Raw genomic sequence first — 14778 nt, forward strand, 5'->3', positions numbered from 1 at the left:
GAGGTCTTTGTAACTCTCCTTCACGCTCGACAGTAGTCCCCGTTCACTCGAGGCCTCAGCTAGGTCGAGGCATATTTTTCAACGTTGGAAAAATGCCCGCGAGTAAGCCATGGAAAAAATCGATACTTTTTTACTCGTAGGTTTTGTCATAGTAGGTCGGCATGTTAGTCGAAGGCAGTCGTAGATAGTCTTCATCATAGTTGAAGGGAGATCGAAGGAGGTCGTCTTCACTCTCCACTATTTGGTGTCCAATTTTCCCAAAGTTAGTCGTAGTTAGTCAAAGGAGGTCTTCAACATGCCACTTTTTCAAACTCTCCTAAACTCGCCAATTAGGTTGCCCAAGTGGGACAGCCCCTTTAGGATTGAACCTGGGTCTCTGGCACTGTAGGGCAGCAACTCTACCACTGTGCCACCGTTACACATATCCATATCCCATGTCTTTTAAATGCCACCCACCCTGGTAGTGCATTCTGGGCACCCATAGCCCTCAGTGTAAAAAAGATGCCCTGCACATTTTCTTTAAACCTTGCCCCTCTAATATTTGATATTTCAATCCTGGGAAAAAGCCTCCACATTTTTTCCTGTAATGGGGCAATCTGAATGGCATGCAATACTCCACATGCAGGTAACCAAAGTCATCTAAACCTGCATCATGACTTCTACTCAATGCCCCGGCCTGTGAAAGCAAGCATATCATATGCCTTTTTTACACCTTTACTAAAACCCATGCTGACAACATTCACTGCACTACCCTCATCGATCACTTTTGCCACCTTCTCAAAAATCTCAATCTTAAATAAAGGATCCCTGAAATAAAGGAATGACTACTCTGTAATCCTCTGGAACACTGCCTGTGGCTAGAGAAGGCACAAAAATCTTTGTCAAGGCTCCCCAAAATCGCCTCTTTTGCCTCTCTCAATAACCTGGGAATAATCACAAAAGGCCCTGGATTTTAAAGGGGCTGTCCCACTGCGGCGACCTAATCTGTGATTTCTGGCGAGTTTGCCCTCGACTCATACTCGCAGCATGATCGACACGAGGTCATAGGAGGTCTTTGTAAATCTCCTTCATGCTCGAGAGTAGTCCCTGCGTACTCGAGGCCTCAGCTAGGTCGCGGCATATATTTCAACGTTGAAAAACGCCCGCGAGTGAGCCATGAAAAAAATCGATACTTTTTTACTCGTATGTTTAGTCATAGTAGGTCGGCATGTTAGTCGTAGGTAATCAAGGGTAGTCGAAGGCAGTCGTAGATAGACTTCATCATAGTCGAAGGGAGGTCAAAAGGAGATCGAAGGAGGTCGTCTTCACTCCCCACTATTCGGTGTCCAATTTTCCAGAAGTTAGTTGTAGCTAGTCGAAACTGGTCTTCAACATAGTCGAAGGAGGTTGAAGGAGGTCTTCTACATAGTCAAAGGAGCTTTTCAACATGACACTTTTTTAAACTCTCCTAAACTCTCTAATTTGGTCACTGCAGTGGGACAGCCCCTTTATCTACCTTAATGCACTTTGAGACCCAAACCTCCTCCTTTTTAATCTCAAACTGCCCTTGCTCAATAGTATTCTGCACACTGATCTTGCTGACCTCCATCCTTCTCCATGGTGAAAACAAATGCAAAATACTAATCTAGTACCTCATCTACATCCCCAGACTCCAAACACATATTCCTGTCTAGATCCTTGTGCAGCCCTACCTTCACCCTGGTTAACCTCTTGTTTTTGATATAGGTATAATAATCTCAGGGGTTGTCTGATCCAACTCGCCAAAGCCATTTTGTGGGCCCTTTTTGAGTTATTTCCACCTGCTTGAGTTATTTCCTCCATATTTTATATCCCTCAAAGGCCCTGCCTGTTTCGATCCTCTTAAATCTTGCTTGCACTTCCTTCTATTTTTTGACCAAATTTTCAATCTCTTTGCTCATCCACGGTTCCTTTACTTTTCCACCCTTGTGGGAGGAAACCCGTGTGGTCACAGCCAGAATGTGCAAAGCCCACAGAGACAGGATTGAACCTGAGTCACAGGAGTTGTGAAACTGCAGCACCATTAGCTGTGCCATTGTGCTGCCCCTACATGATCTGTGGTCACGGTGGCACAGCGGTAGAGTTGCTGCCTTAAAGGCCTGTCCCACGAGCATGCGACCTGCATGCGGCAAGCGCGACCTAAAGGGCCGTTCCCACCAGCATGCGCCTGCATGCGGCAAGCGCGACCACACCAGAAGCGGGGGTCACGCGGAGGTAGAGTGAGTGACATGAAGTTTGAGCGAAGTCCGCGGGAAGTTCGTGCGTGACGTACGGCGTCGAGGTGGATGTAAGCCGTTGCCGCGTGGAATTTTTAAACACGGTCAGTTTTTTGGAGCCACGCGGGATGTCGGTACCAGCTCCGCACAACTCCATATGGATCCGGCGATCGAAGTGGGACCGGCCCCGTGAGGCCGTACGGCTCAAGCGACTACGTGAGGTCGCGCTTGCCGCATGGAGTTGCTTGCTCATGACACAGGCCCTTTACAGCAAAATGCAGGGCCAGAGAACCGGGTTCGATCCCGACTACGGGTGCTGTCTGTATGGAGTTTGTACATTCTCCCCGTGATCTGCGTGGGTTTTCTCTGAAATCTTCGGTTTCCTCCCACGCTCCAAAGACGTACAGGTTTGTAGGTTAATTGGCTTGATTAAAAAAAAAAGTAAAATTGTCCAAGTTGGCGATATGCAGAGTACTGCCCTGCCGACTACAAAATTCAGAAGGTTCAGCACTTTTTCCACTACCGTTGCCTACACTGCGGAGAGATTGCCATCTTATTTGAACAAATATTTCAATAGGCTGGACATAAAGGTGACATCACGAGTGATTAGTTCAAGGTAACCTGTTTGAAGAATAGGAGATAGACTCAAAATGCTGGGGTAACTCAACGGGTCAGGCAGCATCTCTGGAGACAAGGAATTGGTGATGTTTCGGGGTTGAAAATAGGAGCACCGTGACTGGACTACTGGTACATGAGCCTAAAATTGTCATCTTTCCAGCCTTTACACCTCGCCCGTGTTCTTCCTGCTGCTTGTACAGTCTGTCAACCGTGACTGCGACAATTCCTGCTGGGATTGAGCAGTCAAAACTCACACGTTATAGGTGCAGAACTGCTCAAAGTTTCCTCCACACTCAGCAGCAATGTCACACATAACAAGTCTGGAATACAGTGAAAGGTGCTTAATGAAAATCATATGGAAATGGTAGATGTACAGGAATATGGGCACAAGAGGTGATTAGTTGACATTTGTGGACAATATGGCATGATGGCCCTGTCCTATAAAGCCTTTGTTCATTCTTCTGTATAAAAGAGAAATAGCTACTAATAGTCAAAGAATCTTAGTCATACAGTGTGGAAACACGCTATTTGGCCCAACTTGCCCACACTGACCAACATGCCCCAGCTACACTAGTCCCAGCTGCCTGTGTATGGCCTATATCCCTCTGAACCTGTATTTGAACAAACATTTTGAAATATGTACATGTCCAAATGTCTCTTAAATGGTGCAATACTACCTGCCTCAACTACGTCCTCCAGCAGCTCGTTCCATACACCCACCACCATCTGTGTGAAAAAGTTACCCCTCAGGTTGCTGTTAAATCTTTCCCCTGTCACCTAAATCCTGTGTTCTCAGGTTCTTGATTGCCCTAGTGTTCAAGAAGGAACAGCAGATGCTGGAAGATCGAAGGTACACAAAAATGTTGGAGAAACTCAGCGGATGCAGCAGCATCTATGGAGCGAAGGAAATGGGCGACGTTTCGGGCCGAAACCCTTCTTCAGACTGATGGGGGGGTGGGGGGGAGAAGGAAGGAAAAAGGGAGGAGGAGGAGCCCGAACGTGGGGGGATGGGAGGAGACAGCTCGAGGGATAAGGAAGGGGAGGAGACAGCAAGGGCTAGCAAAACTGGGAAAATTCAACGTTCATGCCATCAGGACACAAGCAACCCAGGCGGAATATGAGGTGCTGTTCCTCCAATTTCCGGTGTTGCTCACTCTGGCAATGGAGGAGACCCAGGACAGAGAGGTCGGATTGGGAATGGGAGGGGGAGTTGAAGTGCTGAGCCACCGGGAGTTCAGGTTGGTTATTGCGGACTGAGCGGAGGTGTTCGGCGAAACGATCGCCCAACCTCCGCTTAGTCTCCCCGATGTAAATCAGCTGACATCTAGAGCAGCGGATGCAGTAGATGAGGTTGGAGGAGATACAAGGTGAACCTTTGTCGCACCTGGAACGACTGCTTGGGTCCTTGAATGGAGTCAAGGGGGGAGGTGAAGGGACAGGTGTTGCATTTCTTGCGGTTGCAACGGAAAGTGCCCGGGGAGGGGGTGGTACGGGAGGGAAGGGAAGAATTGACAAGGGAGTTGCGGAGGGAGCGGTCTTTGCGGAAGGCAGACATAGGGGGAGATGGGAAGATGTGGCGAGTGGTGGGGTCACGTTGGAGGTGGCGGAAATGGCGGAGGATTATTTGTTGTATTTACCGGCTGGTGGGGTGAAAGGTGAGGACCAGGGGGACTCTGCCCTTGTTGCGAGTGCGGGGATAGGGAGAGAGAGCAGTGTTGCGGGGTATGGATGAGACCCTGGTGCGAGCCTCATCTATGGTGGCGGAGGGGAATCCCCGTTCCCTGAAGAATGAGGACATTTCCGATGCCCTGGTGTGGAACGTCTCATCCTGGGAACAGATGCGGCGAGGCGGAGGAATTGGGAGTAGGGGATGGAGTCTTTACAGGGGGCAGGGTGGGAAGACGTGTAGTCGAGATAGCCATGTGAGTCAGTTGGTTTGTAGTGTATGTCGGTCAGAAATCTGTCCCCTGCGATGGAGGGAGAGTTGATTGCCCTACTCTGGGCAAGAGACTCTATGTGTCTACCCGATCTATTCCTCTCCCTATAGCTCATTCCCTCGAGTCCTTACAAATCCCCATAAATCTTCTCTGTACCCTTTCCAGATTGACACCATCTTTCCTATAACATGCTGCCCAGAAATGAACATAATACGCTATATGCAGCCTCACCCAAATCTTATATAACTGTTGATGGACATAAAATCCTGCAGTAACTCAGCAGGACAGGCAGGCAGCATCTCTGGATAGAAGGAATGGGCGATGCTTTGGGGTGAGACCCTTTTTCAGAGTGGGCTCAGTCTGAAGAAGGGTCTTGATGCAAAACATCACCCATTCCGTCTATCCCGAGATGCTGCCTGTCCCGCTGAGTTACTCCAGTATTGTGTGTCTATCTTCGGTGTAAACCAGCATCTGCTGTTCCTCCCTACACTCTTATATAACTGCATTATAACCTTCCAACTTCTATACTCAGTACTCTGACTGATGTGCCAAATGTCCCCCTGTTTGCAAGGAACGAGAGTGTACAGAATCTTGAATGCTGAAAAAATCCTTCAGCATCTGCCAAAATATTCCTTCTGCAACTTGAAGCAACTGCATTACAAACTGCAAACATCTGTGGGACTGCAATGAAGAAACTTATCGGTCTGAATGAAACAGTTGATCATATTTAACAATGCAGGTGGTGGTAGTTGGGAGTGAGGAAGAGAAGCCTCCTGCCAAGGAACATAACTATACAAGGTTAAGGGAAGATGATAAACCATATAACCATATAACACAGCACGGAAACAAGCCATCTCGGCCCTTCTACTCCGTGCCGAACACTTATTCTCCCCTAGTCCCATCTACCTGCGCTCAGACCATAACCCTCCATTCCTTTCCCGTCCATATAACTATCCAATTTATTTTTAAATGATAAAATCGAACCTGCCTCCACCACCTCCACTGGAAGCTCATTCCACACAGCCACCACTCTCTGAGTAAAGAAGTTCCCCCTCATGTTACCCCTAAACTTCTGTCCCTTAATTCTCAAGTCATGTCCTCTTGTTTGAATCTTCCCTATTCTCAGTGGGAAAAGCTTATCCATGTCAACTCTGTCTATCTCTCTCATCATTTTAAAGACCTCTATCAAGTCCCCCCTTAACCTTCTGCGCTCCAAAGAATAAAGACCTAACTTGTTCAACCTTTCTCTGTAACTTAGTTGCTGAAACCCAGCAACTAACCGAGGTACTGTGCTCCAATATGACAAGGTTGGCATCGAACCAATGCACCCATGGACCCTGTGAACTGCTTGTCTTGCACGATTCCAATGGATTGTAACAGCATAGGCTTGTGACTCTAACCACCAACCAATATGGTGTTCAGCACATTTCCCCCTTTTGATGCATTGCACGTGCCATTTAGGAGGACTTGTGATGGCCAAAGTTTGGCGCTAACGATCCCAATTTCTGACTGCCTGTGTTTAAGAATCTGTTTACTGCAACATGTGAAACTAATAAGGTTGAAGCTGGACCCTCTTGTAAATGAAAACAGAAAACAGATGCTTGTTGATTAGCAGTTGTGTAGGTGATGACAGGACTACACTCATTCTGGACTCTACACATTGGTGGTGTAGAGACCTTTCCAAACCTGAATATGTCACTCACTTAATCAGAAGTGTCTTAGTATTAAGCCAAAGACTGCATTTGGAAAGAGTTTAGAAATTCAAAGCAGCCTGAATAATAAATTTGCACCTACTTTTTCTCACTAATTCTTAATAGTTTTAGATTGTCAATTTACAGATAATTTCTGAAGTTCAGTTTAGTTTGTTATTATTGTCATGTGTACTGAGGTACAGTGAAATGCTTTTGATTGTGTGCTATCTAGTCAAACAAAAGACTAGTACTTATGAAATGAATAAAAAATGACTATGAATACAATCAAGCCATCCATAGTATCCAAAGGATAAAGAGTACAACATTTAGTGCAAAATATAACACTGAAGTCCAATAAAATCCAATTAAAGATAATTCAAAGGTCTCCAGTAAAGAAGGTGGGAGGTCAGGACCATACTCTGATGAGAGGGCTGTTCAGTTGCCTAATTACAACTGGGAAGAAATTGTTCCTGAGCCTTTTCTCCTAATTATCTGTCAGGCAAAAGATGCGATGAATTGCATAGAAGCTTCACTAGAAATAAATCAATTCATGGTACCCTTGATCTAGAAAACAATCTGCAAAACTGCAAGCAGACCAACTCAATACCAACCAAAGAAAAATTCTGAGGAAGAGTCCCGATCTGAAATGTCTGTCCATTCTCTCCACAGATGCTGCCTGACCTACTGAGTTCCTCCAGCATTTTATTTGCTCACTATTCCAGCATCAGCAGTTTCTTGCTTCTCCACTGATCCAAAGAAAGCGAGTTTAGATGGTGGGATAGTAGGTGTTGAGTTCTAACAAACACTCTGGGTCAAAGCTATCAGTTTTAATAATAACCAAGGAGTGAGAGAAGCCAAGGAATTTTAGAAAGTTAATTAAATTGTACGGAGTCACAATGGCTGAAGGGATAAGGGTAATGTTCGATGGGTAATGTTTGGAATAATTCAAATATAAGGTTTGTGAATCGGGAGTATAGAAAATGTTGTGGAAATTGGGTGGTAGGCTGGAGAAAACTCAGTCAGTTTAGTTTATTGTCACATGTACTGAGGTACAGTGAAAAGTTTTTGTTGTGAGCTAACCAATATTGCGTGCTAATATTATATATAATAAAATGGATGCGGTTTTGTCACGCAAGTGTTTAAGTTTGGCCATTGTAAATTAGAGAGGTTTCACAGCACTTTGAAAGGATGAGAAAAACCACTCTGATGAGGGAATAAGATTATAGGGAGCAGACCATTGGATAAGATAAGGTTTAAGATTGTGAGGAGACTATCAAAGAGGACATTGCAGTAATTGAGTCTGTGGTAAGGCATTGATGATGGTTTTATCATGTGGCAGCAGGGATGGGTAATGTCTTTGAAAAGGGCAGAAATATAAAAACTAGTGGATCGGGACATCAAAGAAGGTATAGGTTTTGATTTATTTTCTCACTTGGTACAGTGAGGTACAGTGAAAAGCATTGTTTTGTGTGCTATCCAAAGAGAACAGATATACTATGCATAAATACATTCAAGTCAAACTCAACTACAATAGATAGAGCAAACAAAACCATGTGTAGTGCAGCTTAATGAATATAAAATAAAGTTTATTTTAGATATAAGGCATGGCAACAGGCCCTTTGGCCCAGCGAGTCCACAACGACCAACAATGTACACTAGTTCTATTCTACACACGAGGGGCACTTTACACAAGCCAAATTAATCTATAAATCTGCAGGTCTTTGGAATGTGAGATGAAACCGGAGCATCCGGAAAAAACCCAGGCGGTCACAGGGAGAATGTACGGACTCCATACAGACACCACCTGTGGTCAGGATCAAACCCAGGTCTATGGTGCTGTAAGGCAGCAACTCTACTGCTGCAAGCTAAGTTGTCTACCCAGATATGCCAGAGTGCTGGAAACAATGTACTTCGATCTACAAGAATTTAGCTCTTTTTTAAGTATTTTTGGTTAGAATCATATGGTTTTACTGTGAGCCTATTAGTATAAATCTCCTAAAATAAAATGGTGGTGTTTGCTAAAGTCAGTGCCTTGATATAAACAGGCAAACGTTATTATTACTTGCACAAAGACACCATTGGATGTATCCATATTCCAACAAAGGTTTTGTTGTCCATGACTCAAGGGAGAGCAGGATGGAGGCAGGAGTCTATACAAGATAACTGAGATTCAGATAAAGAAGTCATAGAGAGCGAGGATATTCAACAGCATTTGTAATGAGAACTAATAAGCATTAGGCTGAGCATGTGGGATGATACATGTCCCTGAGATTAGCAAATACCAACTAAAAAAACATGACATTAAATGAAATGAGAAAAATGATTAAAGGCAAAATGAGAGATAACCTAACTTTCTTACTTAAAAAGATTTCTGGCAAGAATGAAAGAAAATACAGAATCTCATTGAAAATCCCAACTGAATGCCCCAGAAAGGGAATATTTCTGCAGACCTCTTTTCACAATGATACGTGTGAAGGACGAGCATCCACAAACCTGTCTTCATCGACGGGACGGTGGTGGAGAGAGTCAATAACACTGCCCAGTCCATCACGAGTACTGACCTCCCCACCATTGAAGGGGTCTACAAGAGTCACTGCCTCAAAAAGGCAGCCAGCATCATCAGAAACCCACACACCACCCTAGCCACACTCTCATTTTACTCCTGCCGATGGAACAAAGGTTGAGGAGCCAGAAAAAAAGGATGTTTGCAAGGCAGGTTTTTTTGCACAGAATGGTTGGTGCCTGGAATGTGGTGTAGTGGAACCAGTTATGATAGTGGTGTGTAAGAGGCTTTAAGAGGCAGTATGTGCAGGGATATGGATCGCACACAGGCAGAGGAGATTAGTTTGAATTGAATATTTTATTGTCACATATGACAAGTCACAGTGAAATTCTTTGCTTGCATATTATGCCAGGTTATGCAAATAGTCGCCCATAAAGGACGCTTACAAAGTTACAAATCCCCCCCCCCCCCCCCCCCACCTCATCCTTGCGCCAGTTTCCACTTTGTTCTTACCCCCCCTCCCTCACTCATGCCGGGTCCTCCTTTGTTCCTTCCCTCCCTTAGCAGTGCCATCCTCACTTCCACGTGGTCCGTCCTCATCCATCGTCCAGCGCCCTCATTGACCGCAGCATCGACCTCTCCACGGTCGCTGCCTGGTCCTCTCCGGACGCCTACATTGTGCCGACCTATGCGCCAGCTGCGGGCTCCGTCGACTCACGGCACGCGGGGTCCGACCTCGCTCCATCAGCCGAGAGCTCCGTCAGTCACGCGCTCCGACCTAGGCCGCAGGCTCCACTGACACCGCGGGCCGGGGACTCTGACCCGCGGGGGCTCCGGCCTTGTTTAACTTGGCATCATGTTTAGCACAGAGATTGTGGATGGAAGGACCTGTTCCTGTACTGTACTGTACTGTAAGTGACGGGTAGGGTTGTAAGAGCAGATGATTTTTAATTCCCTAATATTGACTGGAACTGCCACAATGCCGAGGGATTAGATGCGAGAAGTATTTGTGAAATATGTTCAGGAAAGGTTTCTCCGGCAATATATAGATGGTCCTCCCAGACAGGGGGCGACGCTTGAGCCCTTGGAAGAGCATTCCAAGCACCCACCACTCTCTTGTTCCACACATCTCCATATAACCAAAAGTCTTTGTTTTGTTTGTGCCCAATGATGTGTCTCTGGGTCAATCTGGTTTTCCTATCTTCCTCCAAACGCTAGGCCACAGCCTTCCCATTTTCACACATCCTACTCACATTTTTCCAGTGGTGGCGATAAACACCCTCCCGTCGCATTTCCACCCCATATTTCTGAAGTTACAGCGTTTTAAAAATATCCCAAACCAAATTTTTAATCAAAAAATCTTTCAACCCGCTTCCAAAATGATGTCACAATGCCCCACAATGGGGGATGGGCGGGCACCAGCTTTGAGTGACGTCAGGGGGAGGGCCACATTTAAATAGGGGGGTTGCGCGGAAGGTCATAAGGTCAAATGGCGTGACGCACGGAGTCGCTCAAGCCTTCTGGAGCACCACACACGCAACACGTACGTTCTTACCTGGTGAAAACCGCCAACATCACTGCTGCTCACGTACAGAGAGAAGATACAAATGTTTTTCGTGACTGACTTGTGAAAGAGCAGCGTGCCGGCGGATTGAGGGCAAGTACCGCCCCACGACCGCCCAGGGCTGGAGGGTGACTGAGCGGTCTGAACCCGAGCACCAAGGGACACTCAGCCACCTGGTGTAAACAGCCAAAGGAACGGATCCCTCGCGACAGCCCCCACTCTCTCCCCAGGGTCAGCGTTGTCCAGCCACAGCCACCCTCCGCCCCGTCTCCCACTGTGACGGGCTGTGGGTCGGCAGCGCCCACATACACGGGGCAGGGTGGAGCGGGACTGCAGCTCCGGGCAGTGGACACACGGGGACACAAACCCGGACAACGTCCCTGTCAGCTGCAGCAGAGCTGGGGACAGTCTGATCCCTCCGCCCACCCAGAGTCACTGCACCGTCACCGGACCCCGGCCCCCACACCGGGGTGATTCACCCCCCCGACCCCTGGACCCCGACCCCCACACCGGGGTGATTCACCCCTGACCCCTGGACCCCGACCCCCATACCGGGGTGATTCACCCCCCAATTCCCACCTTCTCACACGGTGATTCACCCCTCCGACCCCCGGACCCCGACCCACACACGGGGTGTCTCATCCCACTGATCCCCACATGGGGTGATTCACCCCCTCCACCCCCGGACCCAGACTCCCACATTCTTTCTCTGTGCCAAAGACCGGAGGGGGTAGAGGAGCGGGGAGGAGGAGGGGAAGGTGGGGGGGAGGGGCAGAGGGGTGTAGATGAGACAGAAAGTGGTGGAATATTGCATTGGGGAAACGGGTTGCGTTGGGGAACAGACCCAACGGGTCTGCACTTGGTCTAGCAAATAGACGCAGTGGATTGTTCTATACATTCTGTATTAACTGGGGGATTTTGCTTATGTATGGTTAATAGCCTTGCTAAGCTGTATGCAAAAATAGTATTTCCCTGTATTTTGACACCAATGGTAACAAAGAAACCATTGAACCCTTGAGAACATGGAAAGGTGACGTTCCGGGTGGGACCCTTCTTCAGACTGTACCTGTTTGAAAGTTTGGTGAGATCCGCAGTGCTTCCAATGTGCAGTAATCTTTTGGCATTCCCTTTGTAATGTAAATACACATTAATTTGATTAATGAACATTAATCGCTTTTAAAAAGTATCTAATCGCATGCACACAGCTCAACGCACCTCACACAGTGAATTACCTTTTGAAATGTAGTTATTTCAGCGAGTGATCATTCTACTTTTGTGGACAATAATTTTTCTTCATTAGCAAATTCCTGAGATTTGGTGATAATGGTTGGGAAAGGAATGTTGGGTGGGAGATTGAGGAAACTACCCACATTTGTCGCATTAAATTTTTACTGCCATGAAAACTTAAATCCCAAGATTCTGGTAAGCTTTTGGTGGGAATGTAGCTATCCTAAAACATAAATGTGAAACAGGAGGTACACAAAAATGCTGGAGAAACTCAGCGGGTGCAGCAGCATCTATGGAGCGAAGGAGATAGGCAACGTTTCGGGCCGAAACCCTTCTTCAGACTGATAGGGGGTGGGGGAGAAGAAAGGAAAAAGTAGGTGGAGGAGCCCGAGGGCCGAGGTAGGAAGGGGAGGAGACAGCAAGGGTTGACAGAATTGGGAGAATTCAATGTTCATGCCACCAGGATGCAGACTCCCCAAGCGGAATATGAGGTGCTGTTCCTCCAACTTCCGGTGTTGCTCACTCTGGCCGTGGAGGAGGCCCAGGACAGTGAGGTCGGATACGGAATGGGAGGGGGAGTTGAAGTGCTGAGCCACCGGGAGGTCAGGTTGGTTAGTGCGGACCGAGCGGAGGTGTTCGGTGAAACGATCGCCAAGCCTACGCTTGGTCTCACCGATGTAGAGCAGCTGACATCTAGAGCAGCGGGTGCAATAGATGAGGTTGGAGGATGTGCAGGTTACCCCTGGGCCATGACCCCACAAACGAACACCAGGCCACTATCTCTAGCACCATCACTGACTTTATCTTCTTAAACAATGTGAGACGGGATATGTCTTCAGAGAAGAGAAAAAAACCCCACAGTGCTGGAGTAACTCAGTGGGTTCCAGTATCTCTGGAAGACATTGACAGGCGACGTTTCAGGTCAGGATCCTTCTTCCGACTGACTGTAACAGGATAGAGATAGCTGGAAAAGAGGTGGGGGTGGGACAAAGCCTGGCAAACAGACCGGAGACCCTGGGTGGCGCGGTGGCGCAGCGGTAGAGTTACTGCCTTACAGTGCTCGCAGCTCCGGACACCCGGGTTCGATCCCGACTACGGGTGCTGTCTGTACGGAGTTTGTACGCTCCTTGTGACCTGCGTGGGTTTTCTCCGAGATCTTCGGTTTCCTCCCACGCTCCAAAGACATACAGGTATGTAGGTAAATTTATATGGTTATATGTAGGTAAATTGGATTGGTAAATGTAAAAATTGTCCCTAGTGTGTGTAGGATAGTGTTACTGTGCAGCGATCTCTGGTTGGCATGGACTCGGTGGGCCGAAGGGCCTGTTTCCACGCTAAATCTCTAAACTAAACTAAACTAAACCCTCTGCAGCTATCATATTTATATGTGTCTTCTCTCTTAAAGCTGATCACGAAGATAGTCTCTGAGTTCCCTTGGCACAATTGAATTTTGTGTTTGAGGTTCCTCTCTGCAACGTTTTACATCTGCTCCAGAGACCTTGCTGTTCTCAGTTGGCACGTGTGTCAATTCCAGCTCTTTTTGGGATGTGGTATTGGTGAGCTCGGACCAGACTGGCGGCTGTGGGATTAAATCAAGGATAAAGCCTCTGTTGAGTACCTCATGGCATTCCTTCAAGCAGATGCTGACTGCCTCTCTGTCTCTGATAATCTCTTGTCCAATGTGGGCTCTCAGTGGATGGGACCACATACGTGAGCACTAGACACTTCTTGATAGCAATGAACCTTGTCAACCTTATTGTCTTGCTGCTGTGTGTCTTGCGCTCTTTCTAACCACCATCTTTAGTTTAGTTTAGTTTGTATTGTATTGTATTGTATTCAAATTTATTGTCATTGTCTCAATTTGAGACAACGAAATGAATTTCCCTTACAGGCAGTATCATAAAAAAAAACATTAAAAAATAAATAAATAATAAATAAATATTAAAACATATTAAAAATAAAATTGAAATTGAATTTAAAAAAAGCACAAACACAGAAAGTCCACGACACAACATAACACAAATGGCACCAAGGTGAGGAAGGCACCATAGTCCAGCCAGCCTCCCCTCCGTGTTCATCCATGGTCGGGACCTTCCGGGCACCCGCAGTCGCTGCCCTGGGTGGCCCGATGTTCAGGCCCTCACGCCGGGCTGGTGGAACGCCGACGCCGAACCCCGATGATGAGCATCCTCCTCCTCAGCGGCCCGGACCTCCTGATCAGCCGCCTCCCGCTGCCGGAGTCTGCAGCTCCTGAGTCCACAGGCCGAGCCGGGCAGAGTCGCAGGACCCTGCGCTGTCCATCAGCGCCGCCCGCGTTGGGAGCTCCGCAAACCGCAGCTCCAGGATGTTGGTGCAGCAGGTCCAGCACTCCAGGCTCCAGACGGCGACCCCCGGTAAGGCATCGCCAGCCCCGCGATGTTCCAGCGCTGTCCCGCTGCTGCTGGAGCTCCGGTCGATCCCGGCAGGAAAGGCCGCGCCAATCCAGGTAGGTAGGCCGCTGTGGGGGGGGGGGGGGGAAACCCGCTACCCACATAATAGACGCCTCCCCACCAGGAAATGACTGAAAAACGGTATCCCCCCCACCGCCCCCTCCCCCCCCACAGAAAAACCCAAAAAAAACACACTTTTTCATAAGTAAATAAACAAAAAAACAAAAAGATACCGGGCTGTAGGTGGAGGCTGCTGGCACCAGCGCCACCGGAAGTACAATAGTTTAGAGATACAGCATGGAAACAGGCCATTCGGCCCACCGAGTCCATGCCCACCAGCGATTTCCACGGACACTTAACACGATTCTACACACTAAGGACAAATTACCTTTTTACCAAAGCCAATTAACCTACAAGTGTTGGAGGAAATTTGAGCACCCGGAGAAAACCCATGCAGTTAATATGGAGAATGTACAGACTCCGTACAGAGAGCACCCGCAGTCAGGATCGAACCCAAGTTTCTGGCGCTGTAAGGTAGCAAATCTACTGCTGCGCCACTGTACCATGTATTTTAT

Source organism: Leucoraja erinacea, chromosome 2 (genome assembly GCF_028641065.1).
Source record: "Leucoraja erinacea ecotype New England chromosome 2, Leri_hhj_1, whole genome shotgun sequence".
Lineage (NCBI taxonomy): Eukaryota > Metazoa > Chordata > Chondrichthyes > Rajiformes > Rajidae > Leucoraja > Leucoraja erinaceus.